The sequence below is a fragment of the Panthera uncia genome, chromosome D2, assembly GCF_023721935.1.
Source record: "Panthera uncia isolate 11264 chromosome D2, Puncia_PCG_1.0, whole genome shotgun sequence".
Classification (NCBI taxonomy): domain Eukaryota; kingdom Metazoa; phylum Chordata; class Mammalia; order Carnivora; family Felidae; genus Panthera; species Panthera uncia.
The window spans coordinates 12,828,156-12,842,007 of record NC_064818.1 but is presented as its reverse complement, the minus strand read 5'-3'; the positions used below and the strand labels follow the sequence as shown (position 1 = coordinate 12,842,007).

The following is a 13,852-nucleotide window of genomic DNA, read 5'->3' as shown; positions in this document are numbered from 1 at the left end:
AAGTTATAGAAAGAGAAAAACAAGACACCACGTAGCTTAAGAGATTGTACAAGAAATTGCCATTGTGTGAAAAAGCATGGCATAAAAGAAAAATATTGACTAAATTATCCCGAGTGGAAGTGAGGAACAGAAACTGGGAAATAGGAGTAACAAGAGAGATTTTTCACTGTACACCCATGTATGACTTTTGACTTTTGAAGCATGTGAATGTATTATCAATTCAAATATTAAAAATCTTACAAGTCATGAAAGCACCAATAAACAAGAAATATTAGCAATAAAATAATTTTTAAAAGCTGGCTACTTACATTAGGTGTTTGGGGAAGACCTCTCTGAGGAAGTAGCATTTAAGCTGAGTTCTGAATGACAAGAAATTAGCCATACTATAATCCTGGTGCAGAGCAATCGAAGCAAAAGGAGTACAAAGGTCTTAAGGTGAGAAAGACCTTTGCCAGTATGTACAAGATAACGTAGGAGCCAGATCACGAAGGACTTTGTAAACCAGAGTAAGGGTTTTAGCTTTTTTCTTTAAGATTTTATTATTTTTTTAACGAACTTTAATTCACTTTATTTTTTTTAATGTTTATTTTTGAGAGAGAGAGCATGTACAAGTACAAGCAGGGGTGGGCCAGACAGAGAGGGAGACACAGAATCCGAAGCAGGCTCCAGGCTCTGAGCTGTCAGCACAGAGCCTGACGCGGGGCTCAAACCCACAAACTGTGAGATCGTGACCTGAGCCAAAGTCGGATGCCTACCAACTGAGCAACCCAGGTGCCCCTCACTGCATTTGTCTAGTATAGAACTATGTGGTGGCCATAGCTGGAGCCTGGGTCCTCCACACAGAGACTCTGGTATGGGTCTTTACAAGATGGTCATTGAATTCCTGATAGGGAGACTTGAAGAACACAGTCTCTTTCCAGAGGCCAGGGGTGAGATAGCTGTAGGTCTTGGACATGGCATCAAAAGAGGCCTTGGCTGGAAAAGAGAAAACAGCAGGAGGGGGGTGGTGGATTCATCTGACACAACGCTCCCGATGCATATAGAAGCTGTTGTAATCCTAGGAACAGAGGCCACTCGGGCTGGTCTGAAGTGCATTAGGAGGGCCTGTCTCTCTCTCTGAAAATACACCAACCACACACTGAGTATGATTAAGTGGAGTCGAGAGAGGTAAGATTTTATTTTTAAGTGATCTCTACACCCAACATGGGGCTTGAACTTTCAACCCCGGGATCAAGAGTCGCACGCATGCTCTACCGACTGAGGCAGCCAGGTGCCTCAGGATGTTAGCTTTTCATCTAAATGCAACTGGGCAGCCAATAGAGGATTTCAAGAAAGAGAGGATCTATATTTAATTTACATTTATAAAAGACCATTCTGGCATCTGAATAGATGATGAGTTCATAGATGGCTATGAGAGGACATAAGGAGACCCCTGAGAACAGTGTCAGAGTATCCCATGAGAGACAATGGTAGCTAAAACAAGGGTGGGAGCAGGGCACACAGTGCAAAGAGGTCAAGCTGGGGTTAGTTTAAGTGGAATTAACAGGAATTACTGGTGGATAGCATGTAGAGTTAATGAAAACAGGAATCAAGGATGATCACTGGATTTTTAAAGAAACCGAGTAGATAGCGGTACCATAACTTGGATTTAGGAAGACAGAGGAGGAACAGCATTTTGGGGGGGAAATTAGAGATGCCTATGCGCTATCCGAGGAGAGATGTCAAGAAGGCATTTGCATGCACAAGGCAAGAGAGAGTTCACAGGAGAGATCAAGCAAGGCAGGAAGTTGGAATTGTGTCACTGACATGCAGATGATGTATAGAGCCGTGGGACTGAATGAGCTCACCTAGGCATAGTGGGTTCTGCACTGATCCCTGGACACTCCACTTTTAGGGATATATGTATCTTTTGAAACTGCTTTTTTGATTCACACACCATACAATTCAGTGGGTCTTATTATATTCATGGAGTTATGTAACCATCACCACAATCTAATTTTAGGACATTTTTGCTTCCCTAAAAGAAACCCCATCCGTGTTACGATTCACTCTTCATTTTCCGTCCACTTCACTTCCCAGACCCCACCCTGGCCAGCCACAAATCTGTCTTCTGTCTGTAGATTCACCTATCCTGGACATTTCATATAAGTGGAATCATACAATATATTACATAGTTCTCGTGACTGGCTTTGTTCACTTAACGTGGTGTTTTCAAGGTTCATCCGTGTTGTATCACAATTTCATTTCTTTTTAAGTCTGAATAACAGTCTATCATATAGATATACCACATGTTGTTTATCCGCTTGTCAATTGATGGGCATTTGTGTAGTTCCTACTTTTTGGCTCTTATGAGTAATGTTGCTAGGAACATTTGCATATAAGTTTTTGTGTGGGTGTATTTTTTCATTTCTTTTGGATAATGTTCCCCCAAAACTCATATTTTGAAGCCTCAACCTCCATTATTTTGTATTTGGAGATAGGGTCTTTATGGAAGTAACTAAGTTGAATGAGGTCATAAGGGTGGGGACCTTCCAACAGGATTAGTGTCCTTGTAAGAAGAGACAGAGAGAACTATTTTCTCTCTTTATGTCATGTGAGGACACAGTGAGAAGACAGCCATCTGCAAGCCAGGAAAGAGGTTCTCACCAGGAATCAAACTGGCTGGCACCTTAACCTTGGACTTGAGCCTTCAGAACTGTGAGAAAATAAACTTCTGTTGTTTAAGCCACTCAGTTTGTGGTATTTTGTTATAGCAGCTCAAGCCAACAGTGACAGGTAAATCCTAGAAGTGGCATTGCTAACTCATATGGTGACCTTGTTTTACATTTTGAGAAGGGACTATATACTTAAGATATACTCCCTCAGATGTACAAAATGTATACAAAAGTATATATATATATATATATATATATATATATATATTTTTTTAATGTTTTTCTTTAGTTTTGAGAGAGAGAGATGGAGTACAAGCAGGGGAGGGGCAGAGAGAGAAGGGAGGCACACAATCCAAAGCAGGCTCCAGGCTCCAAGCTGTCACCACAGAGCCCGATGCAGGGCTTGAACCCATGAACTGTGATATCATGACCTGAGCCAACGTCGGTCGCTTAACCAACTGAGCCACCTAGGCGCCCCTATAAAAGTATATTTATTGCAGCAGCATTTATAATAGAAAAAAGTTGATTAAATCACATTCTGTGATTGAGTGGAGCAAAACTGTATACTATCAGGACATATAGACGTAGATATAGATATTTACAGATACAGATATTAACAAAATACTTTTTGTGAGATACTTGTGTTCTTCCACCTCTATTTTTTCCATCCTTACTTCCAAAAAGGTACCTATGCCATTTTGCGCTTTTTCACCTCTGGGAAGTATTATGATTCTAAGACTAAAAGAAATTTCTTGCAAGATACTTCCTTTTCTGAATTAATCTTCCTGAAACCTGAGCCTGTTGATGAGGTCAGTCTACGTGTCCGGGAAGAAGGGTACGGAAAAAAGGAGCGGTGACTTTCAGGGCAAAGAGAAAAGAAGAGAGGAGAGATTCTGGGAAGGGAGCGAAAACCAGAAGTTCCCATGATTGTGGGTAACGTTCCTGGGGATGAGCAAGACTCGAGAGAGGATGGACCAGACAGTAACATCCCCACTCCCTTCCGCATGAATTTTTTGAGGACACATTCAATCCACTACCCCAAGGGAAATGCAAAAAAAAAAATATCCATGCAAAACCTCGTACACAAATGTTCATAGCAACATTCCCATGGCAAGGAAGCAGAAACATGTCAGACTTTGAAGGATCTTTGTCAGCTTTAACAATAAAGCTGTCAACAGTGTCTATGAAGCTTGGAGATGAGACGCCCTCAGGCGCTTCTTAAATCTAAAAGCTGGGAAAGTGGTCCCAAGTCTGCCTGAGATGAATTTTTCTGCTAGTGTTCATTCTTTTTTCAGTTTGGGAGAATACTACAAGGAAAGTAAAAGAAATAAAAAGGCTAAAAATATCGAAATAACACTGAGAATGGAAGGGCTCTGTTAGGTGCCTCAGTCAACTTTGGCTCAGGTCATGATCTCACGGCTGCTTGTGAGTTCGAGCCCCGCGTCGGGCTCTGTGCTGACAGCTCAGAGCCTGGAGCCTGCTTTGGATTCTGTGTCTCCTTCTCTCTCTGCCCCTCCCCCGCTTGCACTTTCTCTCTCTCTCTCTCTCTCTCTCTCTCTCTCTCTCTCTCTCTCCCCCTCTCTCTTTCTCAAAAATAAATAAACATTAATATATTTTTTTTTTAAAGGAAGGGCTCTGTTAGTGGATGAGAGATTCCAGAATACAGACAGCAGATTACTGACTGATGAAAGCCGTGCAAATAAAGCCACAGCTAAATATATGCAGAGAAGTGGTTGTGGCTGACACAGGATCCAACAGGCTCAGTAAAGCCATATGCAGAATAATGCCCCCACCAAAGATGTCCATGTCCTCATCCCCAGAACTGTAAATATGGTAGGTATACAGCAAAGGGCACGAAGGCTGCAAACGAAATTAAGTTGCTAATCAGATGACCCTAAAACAGGGAGATTATCCTGAATGGTCCAGGTGGACCAATGTAATTTCAAGAATTTTTCTAAGTGGAAGAAGGAGGCAGAAGGGGAGAGTCAAAGAAAATGTGAGACTACAAACAAAGTCAGAGTGATGTGGAATGGACTCAACCCACCATTTCTGACTGTAGATGGAGGAAGGGGACCATGAGCCATGGAATACAGGTGGCCCTTAGAAACCAGAAAAGGCAAGGAAACAGATTCTTGCCTGGAGCCTCCAGATAGCAACACAGCCCTGCTGACACCTTGCTTTTAGCCCAGTGAGAAGTGTTGTACTTCTTCAGACCTGTAAGATAATAAATATATGTGGTTTTAAGCCACTAAGATTGTGATAATCTGTTAGAGCAGCAATAGGAAACTAACTGGAACAGTGCTATACTTGTCAACACAGAGGTTTGAAGGGATAAATATGGATGAAAACAGAAATTAATTGATGGTCTGTAAACAAAAGGATGAACACCCCCCCCCCCCCCCCCCCCCCCCCCCCCCACCCCCACCGCCACTACCTCCTTCTTGTGCCCAGTAGGGAAACTAAATCATCATTGCCAGGTATATGTCCTCAAGCAAAAGAGGAAGACATCTTCTCTAGAGAACTAGAAGTCAGTTTCCGGGATGAATTTGGGCAACTAGCAGACGTGCTGGTGTCAAAGAGCCGCACTCTTCTACTGGGCATTTGAGAGCCTTCCGGAAGTTTGATGGCTGTTCCCTTCCCATTCACGTGACAATGAGACTTACCATCAGGCAGCCCTGATCACAGGAGCTGAGCTCCCATTTGCTCCCATTTAGCGTTTCTACTGCCTCGTTCTGTAATATAAATGGACAGCTGGAAACTCCCACATTTATGGAGTACCTGCCGTATTAACAGAGAAAACCGAGGTTAAAAAAGAAGCAACAAGACAACAAGAAAATATAGAAAAATTTAACTTAGACGGGACAGGAATAATTAAGGGAACACAGAAAACCTTAAAATAAGACAAACCATAACCTTAAATAGTATCATTGGAGAGATTTGAGAAGATATCGAATTGAATCTATGCCTGATGTTGTTTACCTACCCAGAAATCATTTCCTTGCTTTTTTCTTGTGGTAAGAACCTTGATACTTTCTCCCTGTTTCATGGCCATGTGCTTCCAGGGAGGCAGAATTCTCTCTTCCTCTGAGGCGGTCAGACTTTTTTCTCTAAAGGCCTTCAAGTGATAGGATGAGGCCCACCCACATTATGGAAGGCAATCTGGTTTGCCCAAAGTGTACTGATTCAACGGTTTATCTCATCTAAAACACTCCTTCACAGCAATATCTAGACGAGTGTTTGACCAAATATCTGGGTGTAGACTCAACTTTCATGCTGTCTACTTAGACACTAATGAAATCAAATATGTCTCCTGGTATTTAGTGGGTTTACCTGACCTTGATCTTCTATCAAGTTACCCCATAACTCCAAATGATTTCTGCATTAAAATAGTTGTCAGCCTTCCAATAACAAAAATGAAGAAAGTAGATGTAGACACAGAGAGAGTAGGCAGCACAAGAAGAACGATAGGCAAAGATAGATAATCACGGAGGGAGCAATCAAAGCAGTAAGGAACTCCTTTACTTTACGGAAGGAAGAAGAGACTAGAAGAATTCTTTGGAGTTCTTTGGGCACTTGGGTGGCTGACTGGGTTAAGTGTCTGTCGGGCTTAGGTCATGATCTCACGGTTCGAGTTTGAGCCCCACCGTGGGCTCTGTACTGACATCACAGAGCCTGCTTCAGATCCCCTATCTCCCCCCGCCCCCCCCCCCCCGCACTCCCCTGCTTGCATGCTCTCTTTCTCGGTCTCTCTCTCTCTCTCTCAAAGATAAATAAACCTTAAAAAAAAAGTAAAAGTGTCCTCCAACTTTCATGAGTCTAAGAACCTTGTTCACAATAGTGATAAGGTTCATTCAAAAGCAAGCCTATAGTCTAACAAAGGTTTATTTAGTTGCTGAAACAAGTAAGACCACACACACACCAGAGGGGCAGGATGTCTAACTTAAAAAAAAAAAAAAAAAAAAAAGGCAGAGGCAGGGGAAGAGACTGTGATAGCATAGGATTGGGTGCAGTATAGGTAAGAATTAAGCAGGCTCTGGTCTGGGCTATGAAGCAGACTCTAAGGTCTGGAACTCTTGAAAACTACAAAGTTAAAATAAACGTGGAATGTTGTATCTGAAAACCCCTTATCTGAAGCTCTATACCTGGACTGGAAAAGTGCCAAAATGATACACATGGCTCAGCTCTGCCAGGCAGGAGAGGGATGTTCCATTCTCACTGATAGGATTTCAAACAACAAACTTCTGAGAGTTCTGTTTTAGGGAGCAAGGTTTTTCATCCCATGTCCTTTCATTAATCAACAAAAGCAGTTGTTTACAGATTCACAACGGATATCTCTCCATGTACTGAAATTCTTCTCAACTTTAACAGTCAGCATGAATGCTACCTCCCTTAGTTGTTATTCAATTTCCTCTTGTGCGGGGGGGATAAAGTCTTCTTATTTTCAACCAATGATACCAACACCACAGCTATGTGTGCTTTAATCATGTACCAGACCCCATTGCTCAATGTTTATTTGTGTCACCTCATTTGATCCTCATAACAAACCACTGAGCTAATTACATAGAAACCTGACGCTTAGAAATTAACAAACGTATGGAATTTGCTTTTTCTATGATTGCACTTACTTTCATTCTGCCTATTTTACCTGGTTGATTATTATTATTATCCTCTTAGTTTTTGAGGCATCAACACTATCTTCTTATCTGTGACCACACGCCTCCGACTTGGTAGACTCTCAATAAACATGGAAGTGAATCACAAGTAGGCTGGAACATGTACGTTCATTGGCTTGTTCTGCAGTCCTGAGTTTAGAGGAATCACCGGGCCAGCACAGGGGCGGGGAGCTTGCCCAGGTTTGGGTGGGTGGGCCAAACCTCCGACTCCGAAGCCCCTGGCTCGCTATAGCCACGCCTAAGCTCCAGCAGCCACCGCCCACCCAGCAGAGGTGGGACTTCCTGTCTCCCTAAGGAAGCACTTCCGGCCAGGACCGGAAGCTCCGCTGCTGCCTGGCGCGTGCGAGGGTCGGTGTCCGGACCCCCCCGGGCTCTCTGCTTGCAGGTGAGCTTCGGAGGGGCTGAGGGGCTGCGGGAGCCAAGCGTTCGTGGCCGGCCAGTGGCCGGTGCGTCACCCTGCAATGCTTCGGTCCTTTAGTCCTTTCCTAGAAACTTCTTAGGTGGTCAGGAGTCGGGCGTTGCCTGCTCCCTGCCGCCTCGACCAGACCCAGGCGCGCCGGCTGTAGGGAGTCCGGGCCGGCGAGCGGACCAGGAAGCCGCACTGGCAGCGCCGTCCATCCCTTTACCGGGAAGCCTTGCTGGCGGGTCACTTTGGACGAGGTGAAATAGGTCAGGTTAGAGAAACAGCCCTGAAGTTCCGAATCATTTAACATTTGTGGACGAGGAGGAATAACGTGTGGTAGGTGGAGAACATTTAACATTTTGAAATAGTGTTTACTACCAACTGCGGACTGTTCCGAGTTGTGGGTGGGTGCACATGAGGGTGCGACATCCCTGTCCCCAAAGAAACAACAGTCTCGTTGGAAGACAGGGTTCACAAATGCCAGACGGTTAAGGTAGAGACGGGGGAGATAAAGATGAAGGGAGCAGACTTGTTTGACATTAACCTAGCCAAGGCCGCTGTCATTTGATATTTGTCTCAGCATCGTTTTAGTTTTAACCTTTCTGTATGCTTTTAGAAACAGCTGTCGCTGGGGATTTTTAAAAATCCACGGCAACAGTCTCTGCCTTTTGACAGGCAGGTTTTTGTACTTATTCATTGTCATTACTGAGACATTTGTTCAGGCCCAAACTTTTGGAGCCATCCATGACTCATCTCTTTCACACACACCACACATACGATCTGCCAGCAGATTGTATGGACTTCACCTTCGGAATCTGTCCGGACTCCCAGTCCCTTCTCACCCAGACTACTGCATAGCCACCTAACTAATCTGCTTTTTCTTCTTTCAGTCTTTTTTCATTACAGCATCTAGAGTGATCCTCCTAAAAAAAAAAAAAAAAAAAAAAAAAGTCAAATTTTTGCCCTCCTCTAAGAAATCCTCCATGGACTACTGGGGTTCCCCGGGTGGCTCAATTCGTTAAGCCTCCGACTCTTGATCTCAGCTCAGGTGTTGATTTCAGAGTGGTGGGTTCAGGCTCCCCACTGGGTGTGAGGGCTACTTAAAAAAGAAACAGAAAAAAAAAAAAAATCCTCCAAAGAATGCCCATTTCATTCAAGAGTAAAAGCTGAAGCTGGTAGAGTGACCCCCAGGGTCCTGTATGATGCCCTCCTGTTTTACCTCTAATCTCTCTTGCTACTTCTCAAGCCTCCTCAAGCACATCCCAACCTCAGATTTGCACTTGGGGTTCTTTTGCCTGGAAGTCTCTCCAGTCCCTCCATCTGTCTATATGGTTCAGACCCTTACCTCCCTTCTCGTTTTTGGAATTTTACCTTGTCAGTGAGGTCTTCTCTGACATATCCTTCCCTTACATCTCCGTTGCCCTCTTTGTCGTTGTGCTTCCCATTCATTACATGACATGCCATGTGGTTTATTCATTTATCTGGCTTACTATGTTCCCCCCACTAGGATAGAAGCTTCATGAGGGCAGATATTTTTGTTTTGTTTACTGCTGTATTCCTGGTGCCTAAAACAGTATCTGGCTTTCAATAGGCTTCCCATAATATAACAGTTGAATGAATGGATTTGGACCTTTTCTACCATTTTATACTTTGTACTTTCTGTGCTTTTTTTCTCTTCCTTTCTTGACTTTTTTTGGACTGAGATTTGGATTGAGATTGGATTTTGTTTTGTTTTCTTTCTTCATATTTTCTTTTCTACTTCTTTGGAAGATATATTACTCTGTTCTTATACCAGTTAACCTTTTTTTTTTTAAGGAAGAATTATTTATTTATTTTATTTATTATTTTTTAATGTTCATTTACTTTTGAGAGAGACAGAGCATGAGCAGGGGAGGGGCAGAGAGAGAGGGAGACACAGAATCCAAAGCAGGCCCCAGGCTCTGAGCTGTAGGCACAGAGCCCAATGCGGGGCTTGTGTCTCAGACCTTGAGATCATGACCTGAGCCGAAGTCGGATGCTTAACTGACTGAGCCACCCAGGTGCCCTGGTTAACCTTTTAAATTTAATTTTGAATTTCACTATGAATACTTAATTGAATCTAATTCAATCTTAATTGAAATTTTTTAATGTTTGTCTTTGAGAGAGTGTGAGCAGGGGAGGGGCAGAGAGAGGGGGACACAGAATCCGTAGCAGGCTCCAGGCTCCCAAGCTGTCAGCACAGAGTCCCACACCGGGCTTGAACTCACAGACTGGGGCTTGAACTCACAGGCTGTGAGATCATGACCTGAGCTGAAGTCAGATGCTTAACCGACTGAGCCACCGAGGTGTCCCAGTCTTAATTGAATCTCAACCCTGCAGAACAATATTGTTTTTACCTTTAAGTTACGGATTTAAACAGACTTCTTGGATCATCTCAATTCTTAATTATTTTTGTAAGATGTGAATGTTCAACAATAAAACTAGAGTTGTTACCATTTTCTGGTGGTTTTGTTTTTTTCTTTTTGATTGATTAAAGTCAGTTTATCATATACTTTAGTAGAATATTTGTTGTATGCTTAGCACCTCAAAGTTTATTTAAAAAGTTTATGGTACTTTCCCTACCTTACCCTTTTGTTGGGAAATATGCAACAATGCATTGTCTCTAATGTAGGGTACGTTAAAAAATAATAAGGTAGACATATTATTCAGTGGGAAATGAATATGACCCAGAAAGTAAGTAAGGTCTACCAGAAAGGAGAAACGTTATAGGTTGCCAGTTATTAGGAGTGGCTGGGATGAATTTGTGGAGGAATGATTTGGGAAGATTTGCTGATTTTTGAAAGTGTGTACAGAAAGGGCACAAAGTTATTAATTTATTCTCTTTTATACAGTTTTGTCAGAAAAATTGTGGGTTTGGTGTAGATGTAAGTCATTGATGTTTTATTTTTTTTTTTATTTTTTATTTTTTTTTTAACTTTTATTTATTTTTGAGACAGAGAGAGGACAGAGTATGAACGGGGGAGGGTCAGAGAGAGGGAGACACAGAATCGGAAGCAGGCTCCAGGCTCTGAGCTGTCAGCACAGAGCCCGACGCGGGGCTCGAACTCACGGACCGCGAGATCATGACCTGAGCCGAAGTGGCCGCTTAACCGACTGAGCCACACAGGCGCCCCAGTCATTGATGTTTTAGAGAGGAGATGTGCCTCTTTCAGAGAGAACATGTGCCTCCTATAGCCTCTTAGGAAATGCTTAAAACTTTTTGGAGGACGTGCTTAAAATTACATGAGACAGTTCAGTATGTGAAGACAAAGGAACTACCGTGAGGACAGAGTACAACTTGGAGACAGGCTTTGACATGAGGCATAAAAGGACAGCAAGACATGCTGAGCGAAATAAGGCAGTCCCAAAAGACAAATAGTGCTGGATTCCACTTAGATACCTAGAGGGGCAAGTTCATGGAAACAGAAGGTAGGGGCTAGGGAGAGAGGGATATGGGGAGTCCTTCAGTGGGTATAGAGTTTCAGTTTTGCTAGATAGAAAAGTTTCGGTAATTGGTTGCACAACAGTGTTAGCATATCTAATGCCTCTGAACCGTACACTTGAAAGCGGCTCAGGTCATGTTCTCACGGTTCGTGAGTTCCAGCCCCTTGGGCTCTGCGCTGACTGTGGGAGCCCGCGTGGGATTCTCTCTCCCGTTCTCTGTGCCCCTCCCCTGCAGGCTCACTCTCAAAATAAACTTAAAACACAATGGTTACGGTGATAAATTTTATGTTACGTGTATTTTACCACAACTAAAAAACCTTCTTTAAAAAGGACATCGGAAGGATCCTGCGCTCCCCTCCCCACCCTCCCCCCCCCCCCCCCCCCCCCCCCCGCCCGCCTCCGATGCTGGTGGCACCTCAGAGCTCAGAGCAGCCTGTTTCCTTGGGGCTCTGGGGAGGTGAGCAGTCCGGTGCCCCAGCGCCCGAGTGCCTGTTGAAGGTGACAGTGATGCGGAGATCTAAAAGCAAGATAGTTTCCAACTGGGATGGATATTAAGATATTGAAAAAGAGGTCGATAATGATAGTGGAGAACCACAGGGCCAGACTCTGGTGTTCTCAGCTCTGCAGGGGACTCATTCTCACAGTAACGGTTTGTTGAGGAGAAAGAGTGGGGTGGTGAAGCTTTATGTCCAAAACAATTCATTTTCTGTGGACTGTGAGTCATTGGTTCGAGCCCTTCGAGAACTGCCTGTCTTAGTCCACCTCCATGTTGCTGCCGAATCGGTCCAGGCCACCCTTCCTTTGGAGCTTCCTCAGGTGAAACCAAAGAGAAATGATGAAACCAAGGGACTGGGGAGGCACTTAAAAGGGCCCTTGGGGCCTGGAGGAAAGGGATCCGTCTCTGAGCTGAAATCTGCTGCTGGCTGCCTCAGGCACCTGGGGAAGGGTAGCCCAAGCCTGGATCCTTGTAGGGTTCTTAGGAACCCGCTGCCCCCCTGCAGTCAGCCGCACACCATTCGGAGGAAGAAGTAGATCTGGCATTTAGTTTAGACGTGCCTGTAAAAGAGAGAACATCTTAGCAGACCAGACACCCCAGGGCCGAAAATCTGAGACAGATGGGGAGGTGGCCCAAAAAGAAGGTCCTGCACAACCACCTGCAATGGAAGAAAACGTGGAGTCTGAGCAACCAGGTACATCAAACACTGTTACCGAGGAAGAGCTGAACGACTGGTTGGGCACCGTGATTTCCTAACATTAAAAAAAAAAAAAAGCAAAAAGAAAAATGAAAAAAAAGTCCCTGAAGCAGATTTTGGTTGCCTTGTCAGCAAGGGCAGGCTCAAGGCTGTCCTTCCGGAACAGCTGATTTACAAGCATGCCTCAAGCCCGTGTGAGCCATCACGCTTGCCCCAATAAACGGCCTACCTCTATGTCCCGCGACCTCTGAAACCATACATTTAAGAGGCTCCTTGCATTTGTTCTCTGGCTTAAATCTAATAGAGTCCTTGAGGGCAGCGGACGTTACAGCTCTTGTTTCCAGCCCCCTCCCTTTCGATGTTTGCAGCCTAGCAGGTGCTGCTGACAGAATGGGAGCAGACAACAAGGCATGCGTTTAGCCAAAATAAAGGAACGCTGGTCTATGGGGGGGGGGGGGGGGGACAGCAGGTGGGTTTGTTTAAAATTGTGCTAAATAGCAGGGTGCCTGGCTGGCTCAGTCGGTAGAGCATATGACTCTTGATCTTGGGGTGGTCAGTTTGAGCCCCTTGTTGGGGGTAGGGCTTATTAAAAAAATTGGGCTACGTACTTGGAAATTGTTACATTTTGGGTAGTAAGTTAAAAGCAGATGATATTTTTGCCCTTAAATGTTTAAAGGATTCCCAAGTTCTGTATCTAGTCTCAACATGAACCTCCAATCAAAGAAACCCTCTTACATTTCCCTACCTAGAAAGTTTGTTTTCCTTACTCTCTGCTGTCCGTTCCTGACAGCTTCCTCAGGGCGTGGTTCCCACAGGGAGCCTTCCCTCCCTCTTAACCCACATGGTTCTCTTCCATCACTGAATTTGGTCCTTGCACTTTTAATTTTAGGTCTTAGTTTTTTGCTGTTGGTTATCTCTCCCAGCTAGACTATAAGTTCCTTTTAAGAGCATGTCTTTCAACTCCTTGTGTCCTTTGTAACAGGTTAATAAGCGTAAGGAGTCACAGCTTGTTAGTGTCTGAGCTAAGATCACTACTTGGAGCTCCAAAATCTCAGTTAGGTGTGGCTCCCATTGATGTTGAGTTTTCTACTCGGTAGGTGTCAGTGTGTGAACGATATTCAGACCTCACACCGATTATTTTGGTACAATTTTGAATAAACACAGGCAAAGATGGAGGGACATATATTTGGAAAGGTAATGGAAGTCATATTGAAAAATCTTTTTTCTAACATTCATCCACAAAGCGCCAGTACGTTTTACCTCTTCTTTTGTGCATCAGATATCTTTTTGGATCTCTTGGTGGTTTAAGAAGGTGGGAAATGAGATAGAATCCATACCTGTGAACGGTGTGGGCCTACTGCAATTAAACTTCCCCATGTCAGGTACTGTTATTCTGAATTTGTAATATATTTCTTTGAATTTATGGAGTGTTTTCTCCTTATCTAAATATAGAATCTAGGGGTGCCT

General features: G+C 43.9%; 1 protein-coding gene, 1 non-coding gene and 1 pseudogene across 3 annotated transcripts in view; 2 read left to right on the top strand and 1 right to left on the bottom strand.

Annotated features, from left to right (window-relative positions):
• Positions 1-1,044: 1,044 nt before the first annotated feature.
• Positions 1,045-1,168, bottom strand: LOC125933577 (small nucleolar RNA SNORA64/SNORA10 family). The gene has a single exon (XR_007461005.1). It is a non-coding gene; the product is annotated as a small nucleolar RNA SNORA64/SNORA10 family (small nucleolar RNA).
• A 6,478-nt stretch (positions 1,169-7,646) lies between these two features.
• TBCE (tubulin folding cofactor E) overlaps positions 7,647-13,852 on the top strand; it is a 92,296-nt gene continuing 86,090 nt past the window's right edge. For both annotated transcript variants that reach the window (XM_049644970.1, XM_049644971.1), the window contains exon 1: positions 7,647-8,066. The gene's annotated coding sequence lies outside the window, so the exon portion shown is untranslated. The remainder of the gene's footprint in view (positions 8,067-13,852) is intronic.
• Positions 11,595-12,569, top strand: LOC125933098 (cell death regulator Aven-like; annotated as a pseudogene).